Raw genomic sequence first — 26,234 nt, 5'->3', positions numbered from 1 at the left:
ACAAAAATATATATTTTTTTAAATGTATAATTATATATTGATATATAACTGTTATATTTTCAAATTTGTATTGTTATTATTTGTATAACACTAATTCATATTATTAGCTATAATTAGCATTTATAAAAAAAAAATGTATTGCGGTAAGACGAATGAGTATCTGTCACCTAATACAAACGTAAAGGGCTATTGGCACAACGCATGGTATGTACTAGTAATGGGTGTGATACCGGGCCGTTCAGAGAGGTCAAGGCCAGGGTGGAGGAGGGTAACAGGGGGGTTATAACAGGGATGTTCTGGGGGGAGGGGGGGGGGGGTGATGTGGGGGGCGGAACACGGAACAAGGCAGTAGATTTTTTTTAAGTGCAAAAAATATCTGCTCACACTCACAGATGCTTTAAATGGGAAATTAAGCCATAAAGTTGTTGTTTTTTTTTCTTCTGTAAAAAAAATGTGAAGTACTATTTTACTCTTATAACATCTTATAACGTGTCTCAATTAAAACTGTTGTTCTCTGATGGAACGGCCCGTTGTTTTAAGGATGAAAGCAAGAGTCCCCCCCCCCCCCTTCCCTAAAAGGAAGTAGAAGACAAAGTTTCAACATTCTCAAAGTGTCCTGGAAATCTCAGAGGTCTTTTACTTTTTAACCAAATGTCGGGAGGGAGGGGAGTGGCCTTACCACAGAAAGGCAGATGGGACAATAAATCACGCAGCCATTGACTGCCTGCCCGCCACGCGCTCCCCGCAGCTGTCACTTTTTTTGTGTCTCTTTGGTTTTAGTTGACGTGGTTTGAGGTCCACCGTGCACCAATCTGGACTCCCCCACCCCCTCCCCCGTACAGTCGTATCCATCAAGACGACGCGCGGCCATCAACCTACCGCGGCGATCGATTGGCACGCTTATCCTCACGCATAGCCAATGCCCCCTCTCCCTAGGTGAAGCTGCTCGTAGCCAATGCCCTGTTCCTCCTTTCTAGTGAAGCCCGGCTGGGGGAGAAAGTCCTCATTTTTTAGCTGTTTAGCCTGGGGCATCCGCTGTGATTTTATTTTTATTTTTTTTACCCTACGTTATTAAAGTTGCATTATGATGGATACCACGGCAACCAAACCTGAAGTGTTTTAAAAAGAAAGAGAGGGTGGGGGGGTGGGGGGGGGGGGGTCGCCCACCAATCACCACCCACCACCCACCACCCACCACCCACCGCCCACCAATCACCACCCACCACCCACCCACCACCCACATCCTATTGAGTTCTGATAAATCTCACTGAACAATATGGTCACTGCTGGGTGAAACATGTTGGTTATTTAGCAAAGTAAACAGGATCAGTAATGTGTCTGTGCACAACCTTGGGGTGGAGTGGGGTGATGAGGTCGGAGATGCTGGTGGAACGCAGTACCACTACCGGCCAGATGGGGGCGCTCCAAAGCCAGGGATCCTCTGATTCTGCCAGTATCCTGTAGCCTACTTCTTCTTTGAGCTCTTTGCTCTGAACCGGCGCAGAGACAAAGGCCACAGATAATTACAATGTAAACGCTGGTTCACACCAATAACACTAAATAACAGAACAAACAGCTCAAATGTAGTGGTTTATCATGTAGATTTCCGCTTAAATCAGGACGTATTTTTCTATAATTTTTTAACAGTGGTAGATGGACTATAGTGGTAGATGGACTATAGTAGGGGATGGACTATGGTAGGGGATGGACTATAGTAGGGGATGGACTATAGTAGGGGATGGACTATAGTAGGGGATGGACTATAGTGGTAGATGGACTATAGTGGTAGATGGACTATAGTGGTAGATGGACTATAGTAGGGGATGGACTATAGTAGGGGATGGACTATAGTAGGGGATGGACTATAGTAGGGGATGGACTATAGTAGGGGATGGACTATAGTAGGAGATGGACTATAGTGGTAGATGGACTATAGTAGGGGATGGACTATAGTAGGGGATGGACTATAGTGGTAGATGGACTATAGTAGGGGATGGACTATAGTGGTAGATGGACTATAGTAGGGGATGGACTATAGTAGGGGATGGACTATAGTAGGGGATGGACTATAGTAGGGGATAGACTATAGTAGGGGATGGACTATAGTGGTAGATGGACTATAGTAGGGGATGGACTATAGTGGTAGATGGACTATAGTAGGGGATGGACTATAGTGGTAGATAGACTATAGTGGTAGATGGACTATAGTAGGGGATGGACTATAGTAGGGGATGGACTATAGTGGTAGATAGACTATAGTGGTAGATGGACTATAGTAGGGGATGGACTATAGTAGGGGATGGACTATAGTAGGGGATGGACTATAGTGGTAGATGGACTATAGTAGGGGATGGACTATAGTGGTAGATAGACTATAGTAGGGGATGGACTATAGTGGTAGATAGACTATAGTGGTAGATGGACTATAGTGGTAGATGGACTATAGTGGTAGATGGACTATAGTGGTAGATAGACTATAGTAGGGGATGGACTATAGTGGTAGATAGACTATAGTAGGGGATGGACTATAGTAGGGGATGGACTATAGTGGTAGATGGACTATAGTGGGGGATGGACTATAGTGGTAGATAGACTATAGTAGGGGATGGACTATAGTGGTAGATGGACTATAGTGGTAGATGGACTATAGTGGTAGATGGACTATAGTGGTAGATGGACTATAGTAGGGGATGGACTATAGTAGGGGATTGACTATAGTAGGGGATGGACTATAGTAGGGGATGGACTATAGTGGTAGATGGACTATAGTAGGGGATGGACTATAGTAGGGGATTGACTATAGTAGGGGATGGACTATAGTAGGGGATGGACTATAGTAGGGGATGGACTATAGTGGTAGATTGACTATAGTAGGGGATGGACTATAGTAGGGGATGGACTATAGTGGTAGATGGACTATAGTGGTAGATGGACTATAGTAGGGGATGGACTATAGTGGTAGATAGACTATAGTAGGGGATGGACTATAGTGGTAGATGGACTATAGTGGTAGATAGACTATAGTGGGGGATGGACTATAGTGGTAGATGGACTATAGTAGGGGATAGACTATAGTAGGGGATGGACTATAGTAGGGGATGGACTATAGTAGGGGATGGACTATAGTAGTAGATGGACTGTAGTAGGGGATGGACTATAGTGGTAGATAGACTATAGTAGGGGATGGACTATAGTGGTAGATGGACTATAGTGGTAGATGGACTATAGTGGTAGATAGACTATAGTGGTAGATGGACTATAGTAGGGGATGGACTATAGTAGGGGATTGACTATAGTAGGGGATGGACTATAGTGGTAGATGGACTATAGTAGGGGATGGACTATAGTGGTAGATGGACTATAGTAGGGGATGGACTATAGTAGGGGATGGACTATAGTAGGGGATTGACTATAGTAGGGGATGGACTATAGTGGTAGATGGACTATAGTAGGGGATGGACTATAGTGGTAGATGGACTATAGTAGGGGATGGACTATAGTAGGGGATTGACTATAGTAGGGGATGGACTATAGTGGTAGATGGACTATAGTAGGGGATGGACTATAGTGGTAGATGGACTATAGTGGTAGATGGACTATAGTAGCGGATGGACTATAGTGGTAGATGGACTATAGTAGAGGATGGACTATAGTGGTAGATGGACTATAGTAGGGGATGGACTATAGTGGTAGATGGACTATAGTAGTGGATGGACTATAGTGGTAGATGGACTATAGTAGGGGATGGACTATAGTAGGGGATGGACTATAGTAGGGGATTGACTATAGTAGGGGATGGACTATAGTAGGGGATGGACTATAGTAGGGGATGGACTATAGTAGGGGATGGACTATAGTAGGGGATGGACTATAGTAGGGGATGGACTATAGTAGGGGATGGACTATAGTGGTAGATGGACTATAGTAAGGGATGGACTATAGTAGGGGATTGACTATAGTAGGGGATGGACTATAGTAGGGGATGGACTATAGTAGGGGATGGACTATAGTAGGGGATGGACTATAGTAGGGGATGGACTATAGTAGGGGATGGACTATAGTAGGGGATGGACTATAGTGGTAGATGGACTATAGTAGGGGATGGACTATAGTAGGGGATGGACTATAGTAGGGGATGGACTATAGTAGGGGATGGACTATAGTAGGGGATGGTCTATAGTAGGGGATGGACTATAGTAGGGGATGGACTATAGTAGGGGATGGACTATAGTAGGGGATGGACTATAGTAGGGGATGGACTATAGTAGGGGATGGACTATAGTAGGGGATGGACTATAGTAGGGGATGGACTATAGTAGGGGATAGACTATAGTAGGGCATGGACTATAGTAGGGGATGGACTATAGTAGGGGATAGACTATAGTAGGGGATGGACTATAGTAGGGGATGGAGTATAGTAGGGGATGGACTACACTAGGGGATGGACTATAGTAGGGGATGGACTATAGTGGTAGATGGACTATAGTAGGGGATGGACTATAGTAGGGGATGGACTATAGTAGTAGATGGACTATAGTGGTAGATGGACTATAGTGGTAGATGGACTATAGTAGGGGATGGACTATAGTGGTAGATAGACTATAGTAGGGGATGGACTATAGTGGTAGATGGACTATAGTAGTGGATGGACTATAGTGGTAGATGGACTATAGTAGGGGATGGACTATAGTAGGGGATGGACTATAGTAGGGGATTGACTATAGTAGGGGATGGACTATAGTAGGGGATGGACTATAGTAGGGGATGGACTATAGTAGGGGATGGACTATAGTAGGGGATGGACTATAGTAGGGGATGGACTATAGTAGGGGATGGACTATAGTGGTAGATGGACTATAGTAAGGGATGGACTATAGTAGGGGATTGACTATAGTAGGGGATGGACTATAGTAGGGGATGGACTATAGTAGGGGATGGACTATAGTAGGGGATGGACTATAGTAGGGGATGGACTATAGTAGGGGATGGACTATAGTAGGGGATGGACTATAGTGGTAGATGGACTATAGTAGGGGATGGACTATAGTAGGGGATGGACTATAGTAGGGGATGGACTATAGTAGGGGATGGACTATAGTAGGGGATGGTCTATAGTAGGGGATGGACTATAGTAGGGGATGGACTATAGTAGGGGATGGACTATAGTAGGGGATGGACTATAGTAGGGGATGGACTATAGTAGGGGATGGACTATAGTAGGGGATGGACTATAGTAGGGGATGGACTATAGTAGGGGATAGACTATAGTAGGGCATGGACTATAGTAGGGGATGGACTATAGTAGGGGATAGACTATAGTAGGGGATGGACTATAGTAGGGGATGGAGTATAGTAGGGGATGGACTACACTAGGGGATGGACTATAGTAGGGGATGGACTATAGTGGTAGATGGACTATAGTAGGGGATGGACTATAGTAGGGGATGGACTAGAGTAGTAGATGGACTATAGTGGTAGATGGACTATAGTGGTAGATGGACTATAGTAGGGGATGGACTATAGTGGTAGATAGACTATAGTAGGGGATGGACTATAGTGGTAGATGGACTATAGTAGGGGATGGACTATAGTAGAGGATAGACTATAGTAGGGGATGGACTATAGTAGGGGATGGACTATAGTGGTAGATGGACTATAGTGGTAGATGGACTATAGTAGGGGATGGACTATAGTGGTAGATAGACTATAGTAGGGGATGGACTACAGTAGGGGATAGACTATAGTAAGGGATAGACTATAGTGGTAGATGGACTATAGTAGGGGATGGACTATAGTAATCCCCTATAATCCCCTGTATTATCTAAGGTAATTTAGATAAGGTATTTTATCTACAGTTTAGAGGTGTTTTAGCTACAGTATAGAAGTGTATTATCTAAAATATAGAGGTGTTTTAGCTACAGTATAGAGGTGTAATATCTACAGTATATTATCTACAGTATAGAGGTGTAATATCTACAGTATATTATCTACAGTATAGAGGTGTATTATCTACAGTATAGAGGTGTATTATCTACAGTATAGAGGTGTATTATCTACAGTATAGAGGTGTTTTAGCTACAGTATAGAGGTATATTATCTACAGTATAGAGGTGTATTATCTACAGTATAGAAGTGTATTATCTACAGTATAGAGGTGTTTTAGCTTCAGTATAGAGGTGTTTTAGCTACAGTATAGAGGTATATTATCTACAGTATAGAGGTGTATTATCTACAGTATAGAAGTGTATTATCTACAGTATAGAGGTGTTTTAGCTTCAGTATAGAGGTGTTTTAGCTACAGTATAGAGGTATATTATCTACAGTATAGAGGTGTATTATCTACAGTATAGAAGTGTATTATCTACAGTATAGAGGTGTTTTAGCTACAGTATAGAGGTGTTTTAGCTACAGTATAGAGGTATATTATCTACAGTATAGAGGTGTATTATCTACAGTATAGAGGTGTATTATCTACAGTATAGAGGTGTATTATCTACAGTATAGAGGTGTATTATCTACAGTATAGAGGTGTATTATCTACAGTATAGAGGTGTATTATCTACAGTATAGAGGTGTATTATCTACAGTATAGAGGTGTATTATCTACAGTATAGAGGTATATTATCTACAGTATATTATCTAAAATATAGAGGTGTATTATCTACAGTATAGAAGTGTATTATCTACAGTATAGAGGTATATTATCTACAGTATATTATCTACAATATAGAGGTGTATTATCTACAGTATAGTGGTGTATTATCTCCAGTATAGAAGTGTATTATCTACAGTATAGAAGTGTATTATCTACAGTATAGAGGTGTTTTAGCTACAGTATAGAGGTGTTTTAGCTACAGTATAGAGGTGTATTATCTACAGTATAGAGGTATATTATCTACAGTATATTATCTACAGTATAGAGGTGAATTATCTACAGTATAGAGGTGTAATATCTACACTATATTATCTACAGTATAGAGCTGTATTATCTACAATATAGAGTTATATTATCTACAGTATATTATCTACAGTGTAGAGGTGTAATATCTACAGTATAGAGGTGTATTATCTACAATATATTATCTACAGTATAGATGTGTATTATCTACAGTATAGAGATGTACTATCTACAGTATATTATCTACAGTGTAGAGGTGTAATATCTACAGTATAGAGGTGTATTATCTACAATATATTATCTACAGTATAGAAGTGTATTATCTACAGTATAGAGGTATATTATCTACAGTATATTATCTACAATATAGAGGTGTATTATCTACAGTATAGTGGTGTATTATCTCCAGTATATCATCTAAAGTATAGAATTGTATTATTTACAATATAGAGGTGTATTATCTACAGTATAGAGGTGTAATATCTACAGTATAGAGGTGTATTATCTACAGTATATTATCTACAGTGTAGAGGTATATTATCTACAGTATAGAGGTATCTTATCTACAGTATAGAGGTGAATTATCTACAGTATAGAGGTGTAATATCTACACTATATTATCTACAGTATAGAGCTGTATTATCTACAATATAGAGTTATATTATCTACAGTATATTATCTACAGTATATAGGTGTATTATCTACAGTATAGATGTGTATTATCTACAGTATAGAGATGTATTATCTACAGTATATTATCTACAGTGTAGAGGTGTATTATCTACAGTATAGAGGTATATTATCTACAGTATATTATCTACAATATAGAGGTGTATTATCTACAGTATAGTGGTGTATTATCTCCAGTATATTATCTAAAGTATAGAAGTGTATTATCTACAGTATAGAGGTATATTATCTACAGTATAGAGGTGTAATATCTACACTATATTATCTACAGTATAGAGGTGTAATATCTACACTATATTATCTACAGTATAGAGGTGTATTATCTACAGTATAGAGGTGTATTATCTACAGTATTTTATGTACAGTATAGAGGTGTATTATCTACAGTAAAGAGGTATATTATCTACAGTATATTATCTAAAGTATAGAGGTATATTATCTACAGTATAGAGGTGTATTATCTACAGTATTTTATCTAAAGTATAGAGGTATATTATCTACAGTATAGAGGTATATTATCTGCAGTATATTATCTACAGTATAGAGCTGTATTATCTACAGTATAGAGGTGTATTATCTACAGTATATTTTCTACAGTATAGAGGTATATTATCTACAGTATATTATCTACAGTATAGATGTATATTATCTACAGTATATTATCTACAGTATATTATCTACAGTATATTATCTACAGTATATTATCTACAGTATAGAGTGAATGTATAAAGAGAGAAAAGTGAAAAGAGAGACCTTCAATACAGTAACTGCTGTCTCCTCAGTTTTCACATTTAAAATGACTTTAGATCCATGTGTTCAAAGCTGTTTCACAGGACTTTGTGGTTGATTCCCTAAATGACATCAGATCATCAGTTAATATCAAACGGGATTAAATTAAACATAAAGATCTCTTACTGCTCTGTTGCGCTGAAGGACAGACAGGGAACCACCAGTATGTTTGTAGCATCCCTCAGTCGTTGACACATCCAGCACTGGGACAGCTGATTTATGAAACTAGAAATTACTTTTTCATACCAGAAACTGGAAACTTTTTTCTTGTTGAGATTGATTGATATTATTAAATCATTAACTTTGCAATGTCTTTTCAAATCCTTAGATTTAATATATCTATGCGCTTAGAATCTGAATATTCTGGAAAGTGATTGCCGGATGCAGATTGTCTTATCTTCCGTTGATCAACTGTCAGGTTTCTCAAATGAACTACAGATCTAACGAGGATTCGTCTTTAACTTTGCATTTCTTTTTTATTTTTTTTAGTTTCACATTGACATGAAGTTTGAATCAGGGAGCGATTAAATATCTTTCACCTTGACACGAAGTTTGAATCAGGGAGCGTTTAAATATCTTTCACCTTGATATGAAGTTTGAATCAGGGAGCGATTAAATATGTTTCACCTTGACATGAAGTTTGAATCAGGGAGCGATTAAATATGTTTCACCTTGACATGAAGTTTGAATCAGGGAGCGATTAAATATGTTTCACCTTGACATGAAGTTTGAATCAGGGAGCGATTAAATATCTTTCACCTTGACACGAAGTTTGAATCAGGGAGCGTTTAAATATCTTTCACCTTGATATGAAGTTTGAATCAGGGAGCGATTAAATATGTTTCACCTTGACATGAAGTTTGAATCAGGGAGCGATTAAATATGTTTCACCTTGACATGAAGTTTGAATCAGGGAGCGATTAAATATCTTTCACCTTGACATGAAGTTTGAATCAGGGAGCGATTAAATATGTTTCACCTTGACATGAAGTTTGAATCAGGGAGCGATTAAATATCTTTCACCTTGACATGAAGTTTGAATCAGGGAGCGATTAAATATGTTTCACCTTGACATGAAGTTTGAATCAGGGAGCGATTAAATATCTTTCACCTTGACATGAAGTTTGAATCAGGGAGCGATTAAATATGTTTCACCTTGACATGAAGTTTGAATCAGGGAGCGATTAAATATGTTTCACCTTGACATGAAGTTTGAATCAGGGAGCGATTAAATATGTTTCACCTTGACATGAAGTTTGAATCAGGGAGCGATTAAATATGTTTCACCTTGACATGAAGTTTGAATCAGGGAGCAATTAAATATGTTTCACCTTGACATGAAGTTTGAATCAGGGAGCGATTAAATATCTTTCACCTTGACATTAAGTTTGAATCAGGGAGCGATTAAATATGTTTCACCTTGACATTAAGTTTGAATCAGGGAGCGATTAAATATGTTTCACCTTGACATGAAGTTTGAATCAGGGAGCGATTAAATATGTTTCACCTTGACATGAAGTTTGAATCAGGGAGCGATTAAATATCTTTCACCTTGACATGAAGTTTGAATCAGGGAGCGATTAAATATGTTTCACCTTGACATGAAGTTTGAATCAGGGAGCGATTAAATATCTTTCACCTTGACATGAAGTTTGAATCAAGGAGCGATTAAATATCTTTCACCTTGACATGAAGTTTGAATCAGGGAGCGATTAAATATGTTTCACCTTGACATTAAGTTTGAATCAGGGAGCGATTAAATATGTTTCACCATGACATGAAGTTTGAATCAGGGAGCGATTAAATATGTTTCACCTTGACATGAAGTTTGAATCAGGGAGCGATTAAATATGTTTCACCTTGACATGAAGTTTGAATCAGGGAGCGATTAAATATGTTTCACCTTGACATGAAGTTTGAATCAGGGAGCGATTAAATATCTTTCACCTTGACATGAAGTTTGAATCAGGGAGCGATTAAATATCTTTCACCTTGATATGAAGTTTGAATCAGGGAGCGATTAAATATGTTTCACCTTGACATGAAGTTTGAATCAGGGAGCGATTAAATATGTTTATTTTAATTTTTAGATGCACTTGAGTCTGTTTGGTGACCTGTCACTGACCTTTCACTGAACATGTCCCAAATAGGACTGACGTTTTTAACAGTGTCATAATTCCATGAATAGTATTGTTGTCCTAGACTAGTTTAACTGAATATGAGGTCAGGAACAAGAGGAGGGGGATAAACAATGCATACAGTACACAGTAGATTGTCTAAACAGTTCAATTCCTGTGAAGTTCACTTCATTGTGTCCTTGTTAAGGAGAGAGGAAAGGAGAGGGCAGAGGAGAGGAAATAACTCCTGAAAAAAATCCACATACTGTGAAGTAGGCGAGGACTGCCAGGAGAACATCCAGACGTCATAGAGAAACCACCGAGGAAACCTCGTCTAGATGACAAGTCAGTCTAACGTTTCAGGTACTTCCTGTGCCACCAAAGTCGGTCCAAGTCTCTCAAGTAGCAAGTGTAGCTTTGAGCTACAACGAAACCAAAACTTGTCAGCCCGTACGATGCAGTGCAGGTGACACTTTTTTCCACAGCAAAACAAGGAAATCACAACTCTGGGAAGTGTTGCATGTCATGCCAACAGCAATATGACAGTTTGGTGTAAAAAATAAAAATAATAAAATAAAAGACAACAAAAAAAAAAGAGGGAAATAAATAAATAACTCAACATGACACATTTCCAAATATCAAACGATGCCTCTGCTTCCTCCTGGGACTGTGCTACTGTCACAGACCCGCAAGGTCACTGGCTCTGCTCTGCTCGCTCCAAAGTCTGGAGACACAGCTTCGGATCGCTGGCACACTAAATGCTGCGGGGCTTGGAGGCAAACTGGTGTCTCCTGCTTTTTGAAGAGGAATGACAAGACTGAAAAGAAAAGAAGAAAAAAAAAAAAAAACAAGACAAGAAAAATAACTCTACCCGCTCCTTCTGACAGTTGCAACCTCAGGGTCAAAGGTCATGCCATGTGAAACTCCGAGGTAAAATAGCCTATGTAAATCAGTTGCCATGGACGCAACGCTCGGAGGGAGCCAGAGTTGTGACTGTCAGGCGTATTAGCCACAAAGATCAGACACTGCCAAGTTCAACCTCTTCCATCTCTCTCTCTCTCTCTCTCTCTCTCTCTCTCTCATTTGGTCTTTCCACTTCTTGTTCTGCTTTCCCTTCCTCCCTTCCTCCCTTCTACACTGACTTATTTTTTCCATCTTTCTTTTTTCACTCACTCTTCTTTCCCCTTTCCCTCCCTTTCCTTCCTTTCCTCTCTTCCTCCCTTTCCCTCTCTTTCCCTCCCTTTCATCTCTCTCTTTCCTCCCTTTCATCTCTCTTCCCTCCCTTTCACCTCCATTTCCCTCCCTTTCATCTCTCTTTCCCTACCTTCACTTCCTTTCCCTCTCTTTCCCTCCCTTTCATCTCTCTTTCCCTCCCTTTCATCTCTCTTTCCCTCCCTTTCACCTCCCTTTCCCTCCTTTCAGCTCTCTTTCTCTCCCTTTCCCTCCCTTTCCCTCCCTTTCATCTCTCTTTCTCTCCCTTTCCCTCCCTTTCCCTCCCTTTCATCTCTCTTTCCCTCCCTTTCACCTCCCTTTCCCTCCCTTTCCCTCCCTTTCACCTCCCGTTCCCTTCATTTCCCTCCCTTTCCCTCCCTTTCCCTCTCTTTCCCTCCCTTTCATCTCTTTTTCCCTCCCTTTCATCTCTCTTTCCCTCCTTTCACCTCCCTTTCACCTCCCTTTCCCTTCCTTTCCCTCCCTTTCCCTCCCTTTCCCTCTCTTTCCCTCCCTTCATCTCTCTTTCCCTCCCTTCATCTCTCTTTCCCTCCTTTCCCTTCCTTTCACCTCCCTTCCCTTCCTTTCCCTCCCTTTCCCTCGCTTCACCTCCCTTTCCCTCCCTTTCATCTCTCTTTCCCTCCTTTCACCTCCCTTTTCCCTCCCTTTCACCTCCCCTTTTCCCTCTCTTTCCCTCCCTTTCATCTCTCTTTCCCTCCCTTTCACCTCCCTTTACCTCCCTTTCATCTCTCTTTCCCTCCCTTTCACCTCCTTCCCTCCCTTTCTCTCTCTTTCCCTCCCTTTCCCTCCCTTTTTCTTCCTTTCCCTCCTTTCCCTCCCTTTCATCTCTCTTTCCCTCCCTTTCATCTCTCTTTCCCTCCATTTCATCTCTCTTTCCCTCCCTTCACCTCCCTTTCCCTTCCTTTCCCTCCCTTTCCTCCCTTTCCCTCTATTTCCCTCCCTTTCATCTCTCTTTCCCTCCCTTTCCCTTCCTTTCCCTCTCTTTCCCTCCCTTTCCCTCCCTTTCATCTCTCTTTCCCTCCCTTTCACCTCCCTTTCCATCCCTTTCACCTCCCTTTCACCTCCCTTTCCCTTCCTTTCCCTCCCTTTCCCTCCCTTTCCCTCTCTTTCCCTCCCTTTCATCTCTCTTTCCCTCCCTTTCATCTCTCTTTCCCTCCCTTTCACCTCCCTTTCCCTCCTTTCATCTCTCTTTCCCTCCCTTTCACCTCCCTTTCCCTCCCTTTCATCGCTCTTTCCTCCCTTTCACCTCCCTTTCCCTCCCTTTCATCTCTCTTTCCCTCCCTTTCACCTCACCTATTTTTCAACAGGTACCACTATCAACCGTACATACGTACATACATACATACTTACTGCCAGCAGCGTACCACCCTGCTTACTACTGCTGGCTTGCTTCTGAAGCTAAGCAGGGTTGGTCCTGGTTGGTCCCTGGATGGGAGACCAGATCCTGCTAGAGCTGGTGATGGAGGGCCAGTAGGAGGTCCTTAGGCCCAGGGCAGTGATTGGGGGACATTGCCCTGTGTAAGGTGGTGTCTTTTAGATGGGATGTTAAACAGTTGTCCTGACTCTCTGTGGTGGCTAAAGATCCCATGGGACTTATTGTAAGAGTAGGGGTGTCCTGGCTAAATTCCCAATCTGGTCACCTAATCATCCCCAGCTTACAATTGTCTCATTCTCTACCCTGTAACCTATTCCCCAGGTCGTTGCTGTAAATGAGAACGTGTTCTTAGTCAACATACCTGGTAAAATAGATAAACATACAGCTGTACATGTCTCCAAGCATTACATCTCCACTTTAGGAACGTCCTGTCAGAGTGTGGACTTAGAGCAGCATGAAGGTTACAGTACGTCAGCTGAAGACAGAATGGGATATTATACAAGTCGACTATAAATTCAGTTGTTCCGTATTAATCCAACAGAAACTGGAACATTTTTAATAAAAGGAAAGAAATAAAAATAAAAATCTAGAAGGCCACACTTTTAAAACCCTTCAACGGAAGTAATATCTGCATTGGAACAGAGCTTTGAAAGAAATGTTATTTCCATGTCTTTCAAAGACATCCCAACAAACCGTGGAAGAAGCCATAGAATAGACATGACCATGCAAGGGGGAAAAGAGAAGAACACTGATTTAAATTCCCAGTCTTTGCTCTGTTGTAGCTGGCATCACATCAGCCCACTAAAACCCTGCGTATTGTACACCCCACTTGGGTCATGGGACCAGATCCCCACCATGTGGCTCATTGAGGGGCTGGAATTAGCCTTTATCAGCAATCCCATACTGTCACAATGGGCCTCCCTCCCTGCTCTTGAACCCTAGTCCAACGCCAGTCTGATGAGGCTTAGAGACGGAGCCTCTGCGTGTGTGTGCTTCCATTTCCAAAAGCATAACCGGATTGAGCAACGTATTATGCCATGGAAATTAAGCTGGCATCGAATTGAAAATGAAACGGTACTGGAGGGTTGGAGAGGAGGGTTGGAGAGGAGGGTTGGAGAGTAGGGTTGGAGAGTAGGGTTGGAGATGAGGGTTGGAGAGGAGGGTTGGAGAGGAGGGTTGGAGAGTAGGGTTGGAGAGTAGGGTTGGAGATGAGGGTTGGAGAGGAGGGTTGGAGAGTAGGGTTGGAGATGAGGGTTGGAGAGGAGGGTTGAAGAGTAGGGTTGGAGAGTAGGGTTGGAGATGAGGGTTGGAGATCAGGGTTGAAGAGGAGGGTTGGAGAGGAGGGTTGGAGAGGAGGGTTGGAGAGGAGGGTTGAAGAGTAGGGTTGGAGAGTAGGGTTGGAGATGAGGGTTGGAGAGGAGGGTTGAAGAGGAGGGTTGAAGAGTAGGGTTGGAGAGTAGGGTTGGAGATGAGGGTTGGAGAGGAGGGTAGAAGAGGAGGGTTGGAGAAGAGGGTTGGAGAGGAGGGTTGAAGAGTAGGGTTGGAGAGTAGGGTTGGAGATGAGGGTTGGAGAGGAGGGTTGAAGAGGAGGGTTGAAGAGTAGGGTTGGAGAGTAGGGTTGGAGATGAGGGTTGGAGAGGAGGGTTGAAGAGGAGGGTTGGAGAGGAGGGTTGGAGAGGAGGGTTGGAGAGGAGGGTTGGAGCGAGAAGAGGGTTGGAGAGGAGAGTTGAAGAGTAGGGTTGGAGAGAGAGGAGGGTTGGAGAGGAGGGTTGGAGAGGAGGGTTGGAGAGGAGGGTTGAAGAGTAGGGTTGGAGAGTAGGGTTGGAGATGAGGGTTGGAGAGGAGGGTTGAAGAGGAGGGTTGGAGAGGAGGGTTGGAGAGGAGGGTTGGAGCGAGAAGAGGGTTGGAGAGGAGAGTTGAAGAGTAGGGTTGGAGAGAGAGGAGGGTTGGAGAGAAGGGTTGGAGAGAGAGGAGGGTTGGAGAGGAGGATTGAATAAGAGGGTTGGAGAGAGGGTTGGAGAGGAGGGTTGGAGAGAGAGGAGGGTTGGAGAGGAGGATTAGAGAGAGAGGGTTGGAGAGAGAGGGTTGGAGAGGAGGATGGAAGAAGAGGGTTGGAGAGAGGGTTGGGGAGGAGGGTTGGAGAGGAGGCTTGAAGAAGAGGGTTGGAGAGAGGGTTGCAAAGGAGGGTTGGAGAGAATGGTTGGAGAGAGGAGGAGAGATGAGAGGAGGGATGTAGAGGAGGGTTGGAGAAGAGGGCCGAAGAGGAGGGTAGTTTCCTACTTAGCTAGCTGAGCGTGGCCCACTCAAAGTGTAGAGGAGAGGTTATTGACTCCTACTTAGATAGCTGAGCATGGTCCATTCAGAGTGTAGAGGAGAGATTATTGACTCCTACTTAGCTAGCTGAGCATGGTCCATTCAGAGTGTAGAGGAGAGGTTATTGTTCCTACTTAGCTAGCTGAGCGTGGTCCATTCAGAGTGAGAGTGTAGAGGAGAGGTTGTTGTTTCCTACTTAGCTAGCTAAGCGTGGTCCATTCAGAGTGGAGAGGAGAGGTTATTGTGTCCTACTTAGCTAGCTAAGCGTGGTCCATTCAGAGTGGAGAGGGCTGCTGGATGTCGGGTGATAAGTGCTGGATTGCCTATTAAGACTCTTGAGCTTTATATTTGTGAGGGGGGCTGCTTTTTTTAGGGGGGGGGGGGGGGAGGAGGAGGTTGATGCTGTGCTATCCCATTGAAACCCAGCCAGAATGCCAAACACATTTCCAAAGGATTCCCGGGTCTCCAGCTGAATGTGGTTAATCGCCCTCAGCTTCTCCCGCCTCAATGGATACTGGTGCAGGATGTGTCTCTGTTTATGTGCCGGGTCTGCTATGTTACCATGCTCGCTGCTGGGTCTGCTGTGTTACCATGCTCTCTGCTGGGTCTGCTGGGTCTGTTGGGTCTGCTGTGTTACCATGCTCTCTGCTGGGTCTGCTATGTTACCATGCTCTCTGCTGGGTCTGCTGTGTTACCATGCTCTCTGCTGGGTCTGCTGTGTTACCATGCTCTCTGCTGGGTCTGCTGTGTTACTATGCTCTCTGCATGTCTGCTATGTTACCATGCTCTCTGCTGGGTCTGCTGTGTTACCATGCTATCTGCTGGGTCTGCTGTGTTACCATGCTCTCTGCTGGGTCTGCTGTGTTACAATGCTCTCTGCTGGGTCGTCTGTCCTGTCCTGCTGCCATCCATGCATCACAGCACCAGTACATCCCCCAGTAGCCTGTTTCACTGTTTCACTGCGCTGACTTCTACCCGACGACAAGGCTTCTTCAACCCTTCTGTAGATATTCACAACTAGATAGGCAGAAGTCAACCTCAAATCAAACATGTTTCTGGTTCGTATCATATCACATCATATCTTCAGGCTGAGAATTACCTATCAGTGAAAATGATCATGGCAGTATTTCAGGGCTCACTAGTAACTAAAAAGTTGCTTGGACCCAGGTTCACTAGTTAAGATCTACCGGTTTTATTGACTGATGTAATCATGCAATAGAGATTACCAAGGACAAGAGTTTAAGTGAGGACATGCCCTCAATTATGCATTGACTAGCTACTTTCATTTGTCACAGGCCTTACACCAGGGAGAGAGAGAGCCCTTACACCTGGGGGTCTCTCTGTCGGTGTCTCTCTGTCTGTCTCTGTCTGTCTCTCTCTCTCTCTCTCTCTCTCTCTCTCTCTCTCTCTGTCTCTCTCTCTCTCTCTCTCTCTCTCTCTCTCTCTGTCTCTCTCTCTCTCTCTCTCTCTCTGTCTCTCTCTCTGTCTCTCTCTGTCTGTCTGTCTGTCTGTCTCTGTCTCTCTCTCTCTCTCTCTCTCTATCTGTCTCTCTCTGTCTCTCTGTCTCTCTCTGTCTCTCTGTCTATCTCTGTCTCTCTCTCTCTCTCTCTCTCTCTCTCCCTCTCTGTCTCTCTCTCTGTCTCTCTCTCTCTGTCTCTCTCTCTCTCTCTCTGTCTCGCTCTCTCTCTCTCTCTCTCTCTCTCTCTCTCTCTGTCTCTCTCTGTCTCTCTCTGTCTCTCTGTCTGTGTGTCTCTCTCTGTGTCTCTCTCTGTATCTCTCTCTCTGTGTGTGTCTCTCTGTGTGTCTCTCTCTGTGTCTCTCTCTGTGTCTCTCTCTGTCTCTCTCTCTCTCTCTGTGTGTCTCTCTCTCTCTCTCTGTCTCTCTCTCTCACACCGCTCCAAAGTTGTTTCCAGCAGTAGGTGACAACATGTTAATAGCTTAATGGTGTCATCTGACAAATAATAACATCCTGTCACATCGACTGAGACATAATGTTTACTAGAGGACTGATAATGTATGATGACAGTCATTTGAATAAAAATGGATTTACCGCACATTGTCTCATTTGCAGTACATTTTCACATGCCTCATGTGTAACTGACACTGCGCGACCCCACTGTGGACTGCTTATTTTCTACTAAGTGGTCTTGAAATAATTTGTTCACGAGACACAGTGAGATTACGCTGTGAGTGAGTCAGAGAATGGTAGAGGGTGAGAGACAGGAGAGAGAGACAGGAGAAAGAGAGAGTGAGAGAGAGAGAGAGGGAGAGAGACAGGGAGAGGGGAGAGAGAGAGAGAGAGAGAGAGAGAGAGAGAGAGAGAGTTCACACCATCATTTCTAAAAGACAGATGTGGTGTCAGCGCGGCTGTTTAATTAATGGGAGCTGGAGGTGGCGATTGAAACTCAGATGCCATACCGTATGATTATGTATTTACAATCTGCAAAATGATCACCATTAAAAATGTGACAGAGAGACAAGCTCACACAGTGTTATTCAGTGTTTGGGGGTGTCTGTCTGTCTGTCTGACTGACTGACTGGGGAAGTTCAGCTTTGGTTTGGCTCTCCGGCTCGGCTTTACGCCACCAGAGACGTAAAGTTGGAGGGGAAAGGAACGTAGATTAGTATCAGGGATGAGAGGTTTGACTCTCAGGTGACAATCACTGATGATCTTTACCATGTTCACAACATTATTTACATACGAGAAAAATAGTCAAACTATAAATTAACGGCTATCATGCAAACAAAAATAAAGTATTTAAAAAGCAGTTTTCCGCCATTATCACACGAGAGGAAGGTTATGTTGAATATCATTACCGATCATTATCACACGAGAGGAAGGTTATGTTGAATATCATTACCGATCATTATCACGAGAGGAAGGTTATGTTGAATATCATTACCGATCATTATCACGAGAGGAAGGTTATGTTGAATATCATTACCGATCATTATCACGAGAGGAAGGTTATGTTGAATATCATTACTGATCATTATCACACGAGAGGAAGGTTATGTTGAATATCATTACTGATCATTATCACAGGAGAGGAAGGTTATGTTGAATATCATTACCGATCATTATCACACGAGAGGAAGGTTATGTTGAATATCATTACTGATCATTATCACATGAGAGGAAGGTTATGTTGAATATCATTACTGATCATTATCACACGAGAGGAAGGTTATGTTGACTATCATTACTAATCATTATCACACGAGAGGAAGGTTATGTTGAATACCATTACCGATCATTATCACACGAGAGGAAGGTTATGTTGAATATCATTACTGATCATTATCACACGAGAGGAAGGTTATGTTGAATATCATTACTGATCATTATCACACGAGAGGAAGGTTATGTTGAATATCATTACTGATCATTATCACACGAGAGGAAGGTTATGTTGAATATCATTACTGATCATTATCACATGAGAGGAAGGTTATGTTGAATATCATTACTGATCATTATCACATGAGAGGAAGGTTATGTTGAATATCATTACTGATCATTACAACATGAGAGGAAGGTTATGTTGAATATCATTACTGATCATTATCACATGAGAGGAAGGTTATGTTGAATATCATTACTGATCATTATCACATGAGAGGAAGGTTATGTTGAATATCATTACTGATCATTATCACATGAGAGGAAGGTTATGTTGAATACCATTACTGATCATTATCACATGAGAGGAAGGTTATGTTGAATATCATTACTGATCATTATCACACGAGAGGAAGGTTATGTTGAATATCATTACTGATCATTATCACATGAGAGGAAGGTTAAGTTGAATACCATTACCGATCATTATTACACGAGAGGAAGGTTATGTTGAAAACCATTACTGATCATTATCACACGAGAGGAAGGTTATGTTGCATATCATTACTGATCATTATCACATGAGAGGAAGGTTATGTTGAATACCATTACTGATCATTATCACATGAGAGGAAGGTTATGTTGAATATCATTACTGATCATTATCACACGAGAGGAAGGTTATGTTGAATATCATTACTGATCATTATCACATGAGAGGAAGGTTAAGTTGAATACCATTACCGATCATTATTACACGAGAGGAAGGTTATGTTGAAAACCATTACTGATCATTATCACACGAGAGGAAGGTTATGTTGCATATCATTACTGATCATTATCACATGAGAGGAAGGTTATGTTGAATATCATTACTGATCATTATCACACGAGTGGAAGGTTATGTTGCATATCATTACTGATCATTATCACATGAGAGGAAGGTTATGTTGAATATCATTACTGATCATTATCACACGAGAGGAAGGTTATGTTGAAAACCATTACTGATCATTATCACACGAGATGAAGGTTAAGTTGAAAACCATTACTGATCATTATCACATGATAGGAAGGTTATGCTGAATACCATTACTGATCATTATCACATGATAGGAAGGTTATGTTGAAAACCATTACTGTTCATTATCACATGATAGGAAGGTTATGTTGAAAACCATTACTGATCATTATCACACGAGAGGAAGGTTATGCTGAATACCATTACTGATCATTATCACACGAGAGGAAGGTTATGTTGAAAACCATTACTGATCATTATCACACGAGAGGAAGGTTATGTTGAAAACCATTACTGATCATTATCACACGAGATGAAGGTTAAGTTGAAAACCATTACTGATCATTATCACATGATAGGAAGGTTATGCTGAATACCATTACTGATCATTATCACATGATAGGAAGGTTATGTTGAAAACCATTACTGTTCATTATCACATGATAGGAAGGTTATGTTGAAAACCATTACTGATCATTATCACATGAGAGGAAGGTTATGCTGAATACCATTACTGATCATTATCACACGAGAGGAAGGTTATGTTGAATACCATTACTGATCATGAAGAACCATTATGACCTGCATGTGATTGAGGTGAGATTCTCTCTCTATCTGGTTGCTTAGCCACATTTATTTGTTATGAAAACGAATACGAATACAGCCGTGTGATCACTATTAATTAAATAGAATTTACAACTCTGTCTTGGCGTTTGCAAACAAACATATTCGATTCATGTCTGTCTTAAAACGACATACAAATTGGTAATTTGAGAAAAAATTAGATTGCATTTTACGCATTTAATCAGTGTAAAAATTTCAGTTCATTTATCGTTGTATAATTTCTCCTACATTGTTCCTCTTTTTAACTCTTCAGTAACAACGTATCTAGTTCTGCTCGGGTCCCTGCGGTCACATAGAGCTAATTAATCCATGGCAACGTCCCATAGCAACATCCCATAATATTATCTCAACTGGGCCAGGAGTACACAATAACCACAAACAATAACAATCTAGCACAACAACGCAACGTCAACAGAAAGCTCAGATGATGAAAAAGGCAAAATAACACATCACATTTTTAGAAAAACATGATTTTTTTGGGGGGGGGGGGTGATTTACAATTTATCTGGTTTTATGGAAGAATATAATCTGTGGTGGAAAAAGGCCCCGATTTGTCATACTTGAGTAAAAGTATAGACATGTTAATTAATAGAAATTTACTTGAGTTAAAGTGAAAGTCAACCAGTAAAATCCTACTTAAGTAAAAGTCTGAAATTATTTGGTTCTAAATATACCGAAGTATCAAAAGCAGAAGTACAAGCATAAATCAATATTCTTGTTTTCAAAAGGTACGGATAGCCAGGGGCACACTGCAACACTCAGACATCATTTACAAACAAAGCATGTGTGTTTAGTCCTGAGTCCTCCAGATCAGAGGCAGTAGGGATGGACCAGGGATGTTATCTGTTTAGTGAGTCCTCCAGATCAGAGGCAGTAGGGATGGACCAGGGATGTTCTCTGTTTAGTGAGTCCTCCAGATCAGAGGCAGTAGGGACGACCAGGGATGTTATCTGTTTAGTGAGTCCTCCAGATCAGAGGCAGTAGGGATGGACCAGGGATGTTCTCTGTTTAGTGAGTCCTCCAGATCAGAGGCAGTAGGGACGACCAGGGATGTTCTCTGTTCTCTGTTTAGTGAGTCCTCCAGATCAGAGGCAGTAGGGACGACCAGGGATGTTCTCTGTTTAGTGAGTCCTCCAGATCAGAGGCAGTAGTGACGACCAGGGATGTTCTCTGTTTAGTGAGTCCTCCAGATCAGAGGCAGTAGGGACGACCAGGGATGTTCTCTGTTCTCTGTTTAGTGAGTCCTCCAGATCAGAGGCAGTAGGGACGACCAGGGATGTTCTCTGTTTAGTGAGTCCTCCAGATCAGAGGCAGTAGGGACGACCAGGGATGTTCTCTGTTTAGTGAGTCCTCCAGATCAGAGGCAGTAGGGACGACCAGGGATGTTCTCTGTTTAGTGAGTCCTCCAATCAGAGGCAGCAGGGATGACCAGGTATGTTCTCTGTTTAGTGAGTCCTCCAGATCAGAGGCAGTAGGGACGACCAGGGATGTTCTCTTGATAAGTGTGTGAATTGAACCATTTTCCTGTCCTGCTCAGCATTCAACATGTAACGAGTGTTTATGAGTGTCAGGGAAAATGTCTGGAGTAAAACAAGTATTTTCATGAGAAACATAAGTCAGGTAAAAGTAAAAGTTGTCAAAATATATAAAGTACAGATACACCCCTAAAAAAACGACTTAAGTAGTACTTTCAAGTATTTGTACTTAAGTATTACTTTAAAGTATTTGTTTTAAGTAGTACTTTCAAGTATTTGTACTTAAGTATTACTTTCAAGTATTTGTACTTAAGTAGTACTTTAACGTATTTGTACTTAAGTAGTACTTTAAAGTATTTGTACTTAAGTAGTACTTTAAAGTATTTGTACTTAAGTAGTACTTTCAAGTATTTGTACTTAAGTAGTACTGTAAAGTATTTGTACTTAAGTAGTACTTTAAAGTATTTGTACTTAAGTAGTACTTTAAAGTATTTGTTTTAAGTAGTACTTTCAAGTATTTGTACTTAAGTAGTACTTTCAAGTATTTGTACTTAAGTAGTACTTTAAAGTATTTGTACTTAAGTAGTACTTTAACGTATTTGTACTTAAGTAGTACTTTAAAGTATTTGTACTTAAGTAGTACTTTAAAATATTTGTACGTAAGTAGTACTTTCAAGTATTTGTACATAAGTAGTACTTTCAAGTATTTGTACTTAAGTAGTACTTTAAAGTATTTGTACTTAAGTAGTACTGTAAAGTATTTGTACTTAAGTAGTACTTTAAAGTATTTGTACCTAATAAGTACTTTACACCAATGAATATAATTGATGTGCATATTTTTACATTTTAGTTAATTAGTGTATTCCTGTCAACTTGCCAAACATATAAGTATTATTGATCGTTCAGATGATTTGAGTATTTACTTAAAAAATACCTTAACTTTTATCTCCCTCACCAACTTCAAACATCTGCTATCTGAGCAGCTAACCGATCGCTGCAGCTGTACATAGTCTATCGGTAATCAGCCCACCCAATTTTACCTACCTCATCCCCATACTGTTTTTATTTATTTACTTTTCTGCTCTTTTGCACACCAATATCTCTACCTGCACATGACCATCTGATCATTTATCACTCCAGTGTTAATCTGCTAAATTGTAATTATTCGCCTACCTCCTCATGCCTTTTGCACACAATGTATATAGACTCTCTTTTTTTCCTACTGTGTTATTGACTTGTTAATGGTTTACTCCATGTGTAACTCTGTGTTGTGTGTTCACACTGCTATGCTTTATCTTGGCCAGGTCGCAGTTGCAAATGAGTTAAATAAAGGTGAAATAAAATTTAAAAAAATAAACATCTAATCTGGCCCATTCACCTAACGAAGACGAGGAGTACCTATGGAATTCTCCATATCGCTTACCTAACTACTACACAGGTCAGAGACACTACTATTCATTGGTGTGGGTATGGAGACAGCTTGTTTGTATATATTTTTTTCTCTTCACTAAAATAATTTTGTCGGTTCTATAAATTGATCACGGTATTGATGGAACTGCCTACTTCCAATTCAGCCCGAGAGAGAAAAGACAATTAAAAGAATCGGTGTGTGTGTGTGAAGTCAACGCTCACAGCTGGTTAAACGGAGAGGATCCCATCACTAATTGGATCGTTAAGCGGTACTCTGTCAGATTGATGAATAACATGTGAAAATCCTGGGGCTGGACGCGGGAACAGTACAAACTCTGGGAAACGCTTTTGTTGTGCGCAGCTAAGCGTTTATCAACAGTCATAGGAAAGGTCACGGACTGGGCTCTGTTCACGGTAACATCATCTATACACTGTCACTTGGCTTAGTTATCGTGAACAATATATGCTGGCCTGCAACTCGATGACACGAGTAGGAATAGGCTTTAATCTGAGATGTGTGTTAAATAGGAAGAGTTAGGGTCAAACATGGCCAGTTGACTGTCTAGATGAGGTATCACTAGGGACATGGCCAGTTGACTGTGTCTAGATGAGGTATCACTAGGGACATGGCCAGTTGACTGTGTCTAGATGAGGTATCACTAGGGACATGGCCAGTTGACTGTGTCTAGAAGAGGTATCACTAGGGACATGGCCAGTTGACTGTCTAGATGAGGTATCACTAGGGACATGGTCAGTTGACCGTGTCTAGATGAGGTATCACTAGGGACATGGCCAGTTGACTGTCTAGAAGAGGTATCACTAGGGACATGGCCAGTTGACTGTCTAGATGAGGTATCACTAGGGACATGGTCAGTTGACTGTCTAGATGAGGTATCACTAGGGACATGGTCAGTTGACTGTCTAGACGAGGTATCACTAGGGACATGGCCAGTTGACTGTCTAGATGAGGTATCACTAGGGACATGGTCAGTTGACTGTCTAGATGAGGTATCACTAGGGACATGGTCAGTTGACTGTCTAGATGAGGTATCACTAGGGACATGGCCAGTTGACTGTCTAGATGAGGTATCACTAGGGACATGGTCAGTTGACTGTCTAGATGAGGTATCACTAGGGACATGGTCAGTTGACTGTCTAGACGAGGTATCACTAGGGACATGGCCAGTTGACTGTCTAGATGAGGTATCACTAGGGACATGGTCAGTTGACTGTCTATATGAGGTATCACTAGGGACATGGTCAGTTGACTGTCTAGATGAGGTATCACTAGGGACATGGTCAGTTGACTGTCTAGATGAGGTATCACTAGGGACATGGTCAGTTGACTGTCTAGATGAGGTATCACTAGGGACATGGTCAGTTGACCGTGTCTAGATGAGGTATCACTAGGGACATGGTCAGTTGACTGTCTAGATGAGGTATCACTAGGGACATGGTCAGTTGACTGTCTAGATGAGGTATCACTAGGGACATGGTCAGTTGACTGTGTCTAGATGAGGTATCACTAGGGACATGGTCAGTTGACCGTGTCTAGATGAGGTATCACTAGGGACATGGTCAGTTGACTGTGTCTAGATGAGGTATCACTAGGGACATGGCCTGTTGACTGTTTTCCTCCATCCACACACTGATCTAACAAATAGAGCCGTCACTGCTCTCTCTCACTGAACGGTGCGTCCACTTGGTAAGGCTTGGTGATTATTATCTCACAGAACGGTGCGCCCACTTGGTAAGGCTTGGTGATCAATATCTCACTGCACTGTGCACCCACTTGGTAAGGCTTGGTGATTAATATCTCACTGCACGGTGCGCCCACTTGGTAAGGCTTGGTGATTAATATCTCACTGCACTCTGCCTGCCAGCAGTTTAGGTACTGAGGGCTTTTGACAGTTCAACACAACATTCACACAAAGTTCAAAGCCAGAAAACACACAGCTGTGAGTAACATTCGATAAAGCCACAATTTTTAGACACCTTTGTGGTTTCAGGTAAAAAAACAACAGGTGTGTGCAGCTCCAGCTGCGGTGATGAGAGACGTCATCTCCCCTGAATGTGGCTGCTGGTGTCTGGGCCGTGGAGGCAGCGTCTGGGCCGCGGAGGCAGCGTCTGGGCCGCGGAGGTAGCGTCTGGGCCGCGGAGGCAGCGCCTGGGCCGCGGAGGTAGCGTCTGGGCCGCGGAAGCAGCGTCTGGAGCCTCCTCTGGCTGGTGAATTGGGATTGATGGAAGGGAGGAACGGCTTCGTGGAATCAGTCATGCTACTCTCTCTCGTCACCAACATGGTTATTAACTCAGTGCCAGCAGTCCTGGTGGAAGGGAAAATGTGACGAGGGTTGAAATGAGAATTAAATGAGGACACTTCCCTGGTACTGTACCACTTGATAAAGACACCAATCTTGAAACAAATGAACTAATCTGACTGTCTCTTTTAAAAACGTTGGCACATTGAACTCCTTATTCCATCATTATTCACTGTTCGGGGTTGAGTTGTATGAGTTCTACAGTATATCTGTGTCTGTCTAGTCTAACGTTAGTGTTAAACGGTGCAATCAGTTTTCTCTCTTCCACCATCAGACTGGTGTCACAGTCCCTTAGAGTAGATCTCTAAACCCTTCTCCCTCTCTCCCCTCTCTCCCCCCCCCCTCTCTCTCTCTCTCTGAATATTCACCATTCCAGATCTTTTCATGGCAATAATGGCCTTGCCTCTGGTGGGGTTTGTGGGCTGTCTTTAGGGGATATGGGGTTATCAGTGACAGATTATTTAAACCTGCCTCTGAAAGGAACGACAGAGGGGTCTGCTCTGCGGTTTCCAAGGATGCGATCTTACTTGCAAAACTCCTTATTAACCGTGCAAGGCCTGCCCCCAAGCAGTCTACGACACTATGGATTACAGGTGGGCCCCGCGGTATAACAAGGCCTGCCCCCAAGCAG

This window comes from Oncorhynchus mykiss, unplaced genomic scaffold (genome assembly GCF_057628025.1).
Source record: "Oncorhynchus mykiss isolate SJ-2025 unplaced genomic scaffold, ASM5762802v1 scaffold103, whole genome shotgun sequence".
Lineage (NCBI taxonomy): Eukaryota > Metazoa > Chordata > Actinopteri > Salmoniformes > Salmonidae > Oncorhynchus > Oncorhynchus mykiss.
This window is presented reverse-complemented; position numbering follows the sequence as displayed.